Source organism: Pleurodeles waltl, chromosome 12 (assembly GCF_031143425.1).
Source record: "Pleurodeles waltl isolate 20211129_DDA chromosome 12, aPleWal1.hap1.20221129, whole genome shotgun sequence".
NCBI classification, from domain to species: Eukaryota; Metazoa; Chordata; class Amphibia; order Caudata; family Salamandridae; genus Pleurodeles; species Pleurodeles waltl.
The window spans coordinates 115,635,050-115,644,944 of record NC_090451.1 but is presented as its reverse complement, the minus strand read 5'-3'; the positions used below and the strand labels follow the sequence as shown (position 1 = coordinate 115,644,944).

Genomic DNA, 9,895 nt, shown 5'->3' with positions numbered 1-9,895 from the left:
TGGTATATATGGAATGACTGTAACACAATATATGATTTACAAAATGGGCCACAAAGCAGACTGAGTGCATGTGATTTGCTTCTTTGAGCTGTCGATTTAGAATGTCCTGGAGCTGGAGTTGTTAGCGTCGGCCTTCTCTAATGCAAAGGGTGCTGTACTCTTTATTGTCATTGTGAATTTGAGTAGAACATTTTGGTGACTCTTTTTCACAAATGGATTAAAAATTACATCCGCAAAATGCGTATTAAACTTTGACGAACATATTTTCAAAAGTGTATATTTTATATGCATTTAATCAAGTCGATTAAATTATTTTTAAAATCATTAGACTGAGCCCATGTTATTCAATAAGTGTGGTAAATCAAACTACTGCTTCTAAGTAGCAATTTAAATGTGCCTTCCAATGTGGATAACGGTTAATTATAATATTCATGCAGTGAGTCAATAACGCAGAATAAACGTAGAGTATTGTATTTGTTTACTTGATGGGTTAATATCCGACGGAATTCTTTCAGCAGTATGAAAAAATATGTTTTGAAATCCTAGAAAAAGAAAATATTTAAAAAGACTGCCCAACTGCCGTGACATTGCCACCCGCAATGCCGTGACTCGGATTCGAACCGAGGTTGCTGCGGCCACAACGCAGAGTACTAACCACTATACGATCACGGCGAGCTACTTGGGCTTGGTTGTGATTCGCCTGTGGTTGTTATATACTGGGATGTGTCACGCCCGCTCCTGTCCCCCAGAGGTTCTACACATTAGAACCTCTTCCTTGCGCTGGAGTCACATGAAAGATGTTCTCTTTTTATTCTGGGCGACGCGCAAATCCAGCAGATCCAGGAGTTCGTTCTCCCTCCTCTGTAAAGCCAGTCCAGCCAAACTGGTGCACCTGTCAAGCGTTCCCTGCCTGCAGCGATCACAACAGAACATTGGATGTCTCACCCTGTTTATAGAACGCAGGAGAGGGCGTGGGAAAGGACGCGGTGCAGACGCAGGGCCTAAACACAGTTGCAAAGCTTAAGACCAGAAATGCACATGTGGAAGTTTCCTGCTCTGAGAATTAGCATTTCTGTTACATACTCTGACCGCGTTATGTCACCAAGCGAAGGCAAATGTAGTGTGTATGCGTTCAATGTAAACAAAGAAGAGTGTACAACTAAAAAGCCTTCACGCTTGCCTAGTATGTGGACAACGTGGATACAAGTTTTAGATGACAATGTAGCGCCATGTTAGTGTTTCAGATGAGGGCGCCACGAAGAGAAGTAGGCGCTGAATGTGGCAGGCATGGAGCTCCACGCAGCAGGCACCAGGCGAGAGGGATGACGAAAGGGCTCACATACAGCCGAGAACCGCACTTGGAAGTTCGTGTGTGTCCACTCACGCCAGAACACGCATGTCCCACGCGTCTCAGATACCAGGTGGCTCATTGTAGTACACGTGCATCATTACGTATTTACACAGTCACTTCTTCACGTGGTGAGCATTTGATTGGAAGGTCTTATCTGCATATGACGTTACCCTCGTGGCTAATTGTGGAGCTTTAGCGACCCCCTTATATGTGAGTAGAGTGCACCCTGATCAGTATGTGGCCATCACGTGTCTGCAGGCGGCAGTGCACACATGCCTGTCTGTTTGGAATTATATCAATCATTGGCAGTCTTATCATACCTGTGTATGTCATAATCTTCCATGGCATACCATCCCTGCCATAAAGAGCCCCCCGTGTGGCATCCATTGCGTCACGGATGCCAGGCGCGAGATTGCTTCCGATGTTCCTCTAACCGTCCTGTCTGCAGAAGCGTAAAAGATTAATTTTATTCAACGGGCGCCTCAAACCCAACCTGCTGTGATGGCAGAGCTGAGAGACTGTCTTCTCGGCCTTTTAGGTTGATGGCAATTGCTATCATGTTTCTTCTGTTCCATGACGTGTCTTTAAATTATTGGTTTTCTCTGTAATGGATATTTTTTAACATACACACTGATCAGGGATATAATGATCACGTTTGCTATGTAAAATTATGTAAATAACAAATAACAGGTTTTGGTGAGGCAAAGGAAGTAAGCGTCGAGCACCGTTGTTAATCACACTCTCACCGGAGGACACTGCCTCATTCCTGGCCAGGCTAACATACCACAGGCAGCCCAAACGTGATATGGAACAAAGTTCCACTTCTGCATTAAATGAAAATAACCTTAGAGTTCTGTGGCATTACATAGACACTTGGACTATGACATGCTGACTACATATGTTCATAGAACTCACCAATGGCTTTCATCTTTATAACACAGCTGGTGGGGCCCATATGTATGGAGCAAGAAACCATGCAGGATTAGAGGTCAGCTGTGCTGGAATTAGAAAACAATGTCTCCTGGATCCCATACATTGGGGTCAAGTGGTGGTAGAGGAAAGGGGGTGGAGTCACGAGGGGCAGAGTTTGAAAATCATAGTCTGAAACTCAATTTATATATTCATTTTTAGAAAAATCTGCTGCAAAGAAACTGACAGTAAGTACAAATGTGACAGTAAATCTAGCTTTATTAATTCATCAGAAAGAGGCAGCATTTTAACATTATTCAATTAAGACACCTGTTGCAAAGATCTTTGTGTGCCCAGCAATTCTGAGGAGATTACAATTAGTGCTCCCAATTTTCCGTTTTTACTGACGTTTACTGTTAAATACAGACAGAAAATTATTTTTTTCCTGTCTATGTTTATTTTTAAATACTGAAAAATACGAAAATAGGCTTCTTTGGATGATTTTGATGAAAAAATAAATACCATAAAACCGGGAGCCCTAATTATAATATAATAGCGGCAAGAAAACTAGCTGTTAATGAAGTTCTTGGAGCGTTTTGTCTAATCACAGTTTTGTCTCATAAATAGGACTCCACGGTCTTATGATATTTCTTTTTTTTTTTTAGCATTTCTGTCTGTATTTATCCATATTTCGTTTTGGCCCTCTGATTGGTATTTATCCATATTTGTTTTGAGTTCTGAGATCAAATGAGTTGTAAAATGGTATATATCCATATTTATTTATCTGACAAACATGCGCTAATATTTTGATGCCTGTCGCGTTTCAACAAATTAAGCAGCCAAATATAGCAAACCACTACACTGTCAGGTAAATACCAGAATTATACTACAGTTTTTTGTCAACGTCACTGTATTTAGGGACATCTAAACCTTTTTTTTTACTTCCCATTCTGTCTGTCTGCTCAGCTGTTCTCTTAGAATTCACAAAGGACAGCTTGGAGAGACACTCGCAGGAAGCACATTTTTTAGTATTTTTCCAATTTTAAAAATAAATATGAACAGGAAACATTGTTTTCTGCCTGTATTTATCTGTAAAAATCAGTAAAAACTGAAAACTGTGAGCCTTACTCAAAATGTAGCAAAGAGGGATAATGTGCCTCCTGAAAAGCCCATCGTGTAACACGAAGATCACAGACTGGTATTTTATGTAGATAGGTAAGTGAACTACTGCTTTTTGACGCCAAGGTAATTTTCTTATTTCCAGGTCATAAGTTGCAATTGTTCTAACACAGCACAGGGATCTATTTACCAGAATCAGGGTGCTCCATGCAAACTTTAAGTAACAGTCAGATATGTATTGTGTTTTTTTTTCAGTACTATAAGATTTTAAAGAAGAGTTACTTTGGGAAGTAATGCAGTCTTTTTAATACAGACAACCACATATCACAGTAGTATATTGTATATCCTGACGTTTTGTTTCTCTCAACCATTCACCAGCGGCTGCTGGCACGTAGGAAGAGTGGATTGGGCGGGATAAATGTGGTGTTGGTGTGTGCATGCATGCAAGGTGAGTGGTGTGTGTAAATAAAAAGAAAAAAAATACTTACCTTGCTTGCTGCACTACGTCCAACATCCTCCTCGCTCCGGTCTCCTCAGGCTCCAGAAAATTTCCCTAAGCAATCCTGGTGCTGCTCTCATGCTGGTAAACAGCATGAGAAAAGTGCCAGGATTAGAGGGAGCAGCCTCTCGCAGCACTTTCAAGAGCTCTGGAGGCCTGGGTTTTCTCTAACCCAGCGATCTTAAGGCAGATAAGTTACAGAAGTTTAGAATGCGCGTTTGGCTGTCCGTCGCAAGACAACTGGCCAAAAAGACATGCACACTTTAAACTATGCACAGCTCACTGTTGCCACTAAGCAGCAGTTGCCCGCCCTGTCCTGACACTCGGTTCAGGACAGGAGGATGGAAAATAAAATGGTAATAAATTAATTTTGTTACCATTTTATTTTTCATCCTTCGGGGGCATTTTAGGAAGAGGGGCAACGCTCCTCCATCCTAATGGAAGAGCAGCTCCTGCCATTCACCCTTAACATTTTGGCCCGGTTATGAGTCTGATGGTACAAAAACCGCCAGACTCGCGCTGGAGGTCAGACCACCGCAGCTGTGGCGGTCTGCCCGTCATATTACAAGATTGGCGGTCAGTGCTGCCAAAAGACCTCCATCTTCACCAGGATCTCTGATCCCAACAGGATGACGGTGGTTGTGGTTGTAATCAGCCATGGTGGCACTGAAGTCAGCGCCACTGTGCTGATTAAAACCATGTTCTAATGGTGGTTCAAACGCCATGAAAAGGCTGGTGGAGGACTAGTGCCACAGGGGAGCCCACGCACTGCCCATGACATTGTCCATGTGGAGCCGAGTCGAGTCCAATGCTACTGCACATTTTCCACTGGGCTGACGGGCATACCAAGGTTTCTGTTGGTCAGCCAAGTGGAAAACTCGTAATGGGGATGGTGGGGAGACCACCAGTTCTGCAACGGTCTCCTCACCACAGTTCTGGTGGTCGGGCTTTCCCACCGCCAAACTCATAATCAGGCCCATAATATCTACAAATAGGAGCAACATCTGATTGCTACACCTTATAACCCTCATTGTCTTATATTACTTTTCCTGGACCTTTATTTACACACCTATGATTTGTTGTGCCTCTGTGTGTGACTTGAAGCATTCTGACACCCTACATAGGGATGAGTAGTGCTAAAAAATAATTCAAGTACACTAGGTGCAGTTGAAATTATTATTTGTGTAATTACTCATATGTACATCATGTGTCATCTGAGAGCACACGTACATCTCTTACATTGGGAGCTGAACAAAGTCAAAAGCCTACCTCCAGGTCATAATTTCTCTAAACATACTTGTGAAGTGATAAGTTTATGCCTTTGTTTCCTTGGCATCTATTTGCTAGGCTCCAGTTGGCTCCCAACCAAGATGATAGTTGAACAAAAGAACATCATATGACCTTTTAAATCATGATTTTGTTTCAGGCCAAGTTGGAAGTAAGAATAAGAAAGCCCACTCACTGACTGCAGGTTGCGGCTCAACAGAATGCAGACATGGGGCATAAATAGCTGAATTATGCCCTTGTGTCTGAAAATGACTCCACGACAAATTCAGCATGTTGGAACCCAGTTCTGGTAGGTTCCCCTACATTCCAGTCAGAAACATACCTATGCAAAGTTTGTCAATGAAGAGAAGTTAAAACAATAAAAGATGTCTTCACTTTCACCATTATTCATCAGGAAGATATTTCAATAATGAAGACATGGAGCTCAGTGGTTGGTTAGGCCAGATGGTTCGACTGTGGGGCTTGAGAAGCAAGGCTTGCTGGGTCATAGCGGGGCAGGCATGGCATGGTGGTGGGTTGTGGAAGGTGTGTTTCTGTCACCTCCCCTAATCAACTGCAAATGCACATATTGTGAGTTCTGCAGATTTTTAGGTCGATCCTGCAGGCAACGTGCATGCGTGCAGTCGCTTGTGGTGCTATTCTTTCTTTAAAAAAAAATCTTAAAAGGGGCTTTCATCCCACTGACTACTTACCATTGGTTCATCCCATCGTCACTCTCAGTACCTTGCTTCATTGGCCAGCATGTCGTTTCAGTTTCGTCTTCTTCATCTTATTCGTGCCTTGTCACTTCGATGGAGCTAAATACTAATCGTTTTTATTGGTGTCACTCTGCTGTTCGACCACAGATTGAGGTACTTTTTTTTCCAAAGCAAGCTCTGGTCTTGGAGCACCATGTTCATGAAACTCCTACTAAACAAAACAGTTCCTACGGCACTTGTGCTGCAACAGCAAAGATTGCAACATGTCAGATAAATTCACCAGGAGATAGCGATGACTGAAAGCGCCCTTGTATTGGAAACCACCAGTTATTTTAAACATGATTGGTGTACATTAGCAGTCAGGTCTGTCTCAATATGATCTGATTGGGCTGAGTGTAGATTACCTCACTTATAACTGTTGCATTCTGGGCTTGAGAGATGCACATTGGTTTCTGCTTCAGGATGGCAGCCCCTCTGGCATTGGTAGATCAACTGCTTATGATGCGGGTGGAAATGAAGAGGAGAGAAATGGTATCTGTGCTGCCTCCATGTTGCAGACATGCAGGTAGGCCGCGTGTAGAAAGAGCTACAAATAATGTGACAATGAGGATAGAAGTGAAATAGCCTGTGTGCCTTGAGTGACCGCTCTATTATTATTTATCCCCTCACGCCACACCCGGCCTTCGGAGTGTAATCCGCTAGATTGTATCATAGAGGCCAGGTGGCATTCTACATCCCATCCAATTTTTATTAAATGAATACCAAACTTTATATACCCCATGCATGTATAGTCTCGGAGCAGCTGGCTCGGTGCTGGATTAGGGCAAAGACCATACCTCTGGCTCCAGCCTCCATCCTCTCTTGCACCAGTCAATGAACCGACCAGTGTGGCTGGCCTTGGGTGTGGTGCCTGGGTGCTGATGATCACTGATGGGAACAGGTCTGCCATCCAATAACGTGTCCCAGTGGTTGCAAGGACGGGCTAGGGCACCACCAATATGTGGGCTATATGTCACAGTTTCTTCATCAAACATCTCATCCTGCTCCGCCTGGTTGTCCCTCAGCATCTCAAGCAAGGACAACACTTGTTCAAACCAGGACACATTCCTGGCTACCATGGTGTGTCTTCACTGGCCAGTGATCATAGTTCCTTGGATGTCTATGATCCTTCAGATTTCCTTTTCTAAACTGACTCGGAATATGGTCTTAGGGAGGCTTCCTTGATGATTACTGGGGCAGGCTGTGTGTTAGACCTAACAGCCTTAGGGTAGTCACCCCTAACTTTTTGCCTGCCCCCCCCCTCCACTTTTTAGATATTGTTTTTGCTGGTTTTAAGACTCTGCGCACTTTACCACTGCTAACCCTTTAAAAATGGTAACATTGGATCATACCCAATTGGACTATTTAATTTACTTATACGTGGAGTGCACTATGGGGGTCATTACGACCTCGGCAGTCTTCCTTGAAGACCGCCGAGGCCGCGGGAGACAGAATACCGCCACTGCCGGCGTTATTCCTGCCTCCCTATTATGACATTTCCGCTGGGCCAGCGGAAATGTCACATCAACATTGCTGCCGGCTCGTAATAGAGCCGGTGGCAATGCTGATGTGCAGCGGGTGCAGTAGCACCCGTCGCGCATTTCACTGCCCGAAATTCGGGCAGTGAAATGCGCAACAGGGCTATGCCTGGGGGCCCCTGCACTGCCCATGCCAAGTGCAGGGGCCCCCAGGGGCACCCCAAGTCCCCTTACCGTCAGCCTTTCCATGGCAGTGTTTACCGCCACAGACAGGCTGGTGGTCGGGGACTCATAATCCCCAGGGCAGCGGTGCTTGCACCGCTGCCCTGGGGATTATGACCGCCAGGCGGAGACCTGGTGGTAAAGTGGAGGGGCCGGCAGTATGGCCGTGGCTTTTGCGCCACGGTCATAATAGCTGGCGGGACACCTTACCGCCGGCCGCCAGGGTCAAAATGACCCCGTATATGTGCCCAGGGCCTGTAAATTAAATGCTACAAGTGGGCCTGCAGCACTGATTGTGCCACCCACTTAAGTAGCCCCTTATCCTTGTCTGTCTCAGGCCTGCCATTGCAAGGCCTGTGTGTGAAGTTATACTGCCAATTCGACTTGGCATTTAAAAGTACTTGCCAAGCCTAAAACTCCCCTTTTCCTACATATAAGGCACCCCTAAGGTATGACCTAGGTAACCCATACGTCAGGGTGCTGTGTAGGCAAAAGGCAGGACATATACCTATGTAGTTTACATGTCCTGGTAGTGTAAAACTCCTAAATTTGTTTTAACACTGCTGTGAGGCCTGCTCCCTTCATAGGCTAACATTGGCACTGCCCTCATACATTGTTCGAGTGGTAGCTGCTGGTCTGAAAGGAGTAGGAAGGTCATATTATGTATGGCCAGAATGGTGATGTAAAATCCTGCTGACTCATAAAGTTGGTTTTAATATTACTATTTTAGAAATGCCAATTTTAGAAAGCGAGCATTTGTCTGCACTTAAATCTTTCTGTGCCTTACAATCCATTTCTGGCTGGGTTTAGTTGACAGCTCCTTGTGCATTCACTCAGACACACCCCAAACAGGATACTCAGCCTCACTTGCATACATCTGCATTTTGAATGGGTCTTCCTGGGCTGGGAGGGTGGAGGGCCTGCCTTCACACAAAGGACTGCCACACCCCCTACTGGGACCCTGGCAGACAGTGATTGAACTGAAAGGGGACATGGTGCACTTCTAAGTCTCCCCGACTTCAAAGGCGCATTTGGATATATAAACAAGGCCTCTGCCCCTACCAACTCAGACACTTCGTGGTGAAGAAACTTGAACCAAAACCTACATCCTGCGAAGAAGAACTGCCTGGCTGGCCAAAGGACTCACCTGTCTGCTTTCTGTGAAGGACTGCTGCCTTGCTGCTCTCTGGCTGTGGTGAAGAAGTGCTCTCCATGTGCTTGGATAGAGCTTGCCTCCTGTTCCCTGAAGTCTCAGGACCAAAAAGACTTAGGCCCTCATTACAACCCTGACGGTCGGTGTTAAAGCAGCGGTAATACTGCCAACAGGCCGGCGGAAATAAAAATGGAATCACGACCATGGCAGAAACCGCCAACATAGACAGCCACTTTAACACTCCGACCGCCAAGGCGGTAGAAAGAAACACCGCTGCAGTAGACAGGCGGGAGACAAGGTTCCGTCCACTGTATTACAACAGGCCTATCCGACACCTTTTCCGGGGCGGTACCAACGCTATCAAAAGCACGGCGGAAACAGGACTTGGAAGGGAAACCACTCACCTCTTGACACCCAACGAGGAACCAGGACGCCATGGAGCCCATGCTGCTCTTCCTCCTCTTGTATCAGGAGCAGGAACGACGCAGTCGACGACCACGGTGAGTACTGCACCTACAACACAGGGTAGGGGGGATGGAAAAGAGAGTGACACACACATGCGACACACAACACCCCTACCCCCACCCACAACACCATACACACAAATACATGCAGCAACATTACATATACACCCTCTCACCCCCTGGAAGAATGCAAGGACAAAATTAAAAGATCGTAATGAGTGTAATCAATAACAATCAGATAGGGCAATTTAAAAAATCAGTATGTACAAATATGTACACCAACTCCACAAGCCCGGATATTAATCAAATCATTGTCCCTGTATCAGTGTCCCAAAATGCATGGACGAAGCCCACACAAGATACCTGACTCGAAACAGAGAGAACACTGCAGGGTCACCAGATGGAAAATAAACAGGCACCTCAGGGGGAGGGGGGGCACCTCAGCTGGATGAACGGAAGACGCCACTACTTCACGAGGGGGCTCCCTGCCCACTGCTGTATCCTAGGGAGTGCAAAGCCACAGTCTCTCAAGTTCCTCCAGTGGGCGGTTTACCCACTACTGTATCCTGGGGAGTGCAAAGCCGCAGTCTCTCAAGTCTCTCCAGTGGGTGGTTTGCCCACTGCTGTATCCTAGGGAGTGCAAAGCCACAGTCTCTAAAGTGGATAACAGTCTCCA

At 45.5% G+C, this 9,895-nt stretch overlaps 1 non-coding gene across 1 annotated transcript; it reads right to left on the bottom strand.

Annotated features, from left to right (window-relative positions):
- Window positions 1–600: 600 nt before the first annotated feature.
- On the bottom strand, window positions 601–672 carry TRNAH-GUG (transfer RNA histidin (anticodon GUG)). The gene has a single exon. It is a non-coding gene; the product is annotated as a tRNA-His (tRNA).
- Window positions 673–9,895: the final 9,223 nt, after the last annotated feature.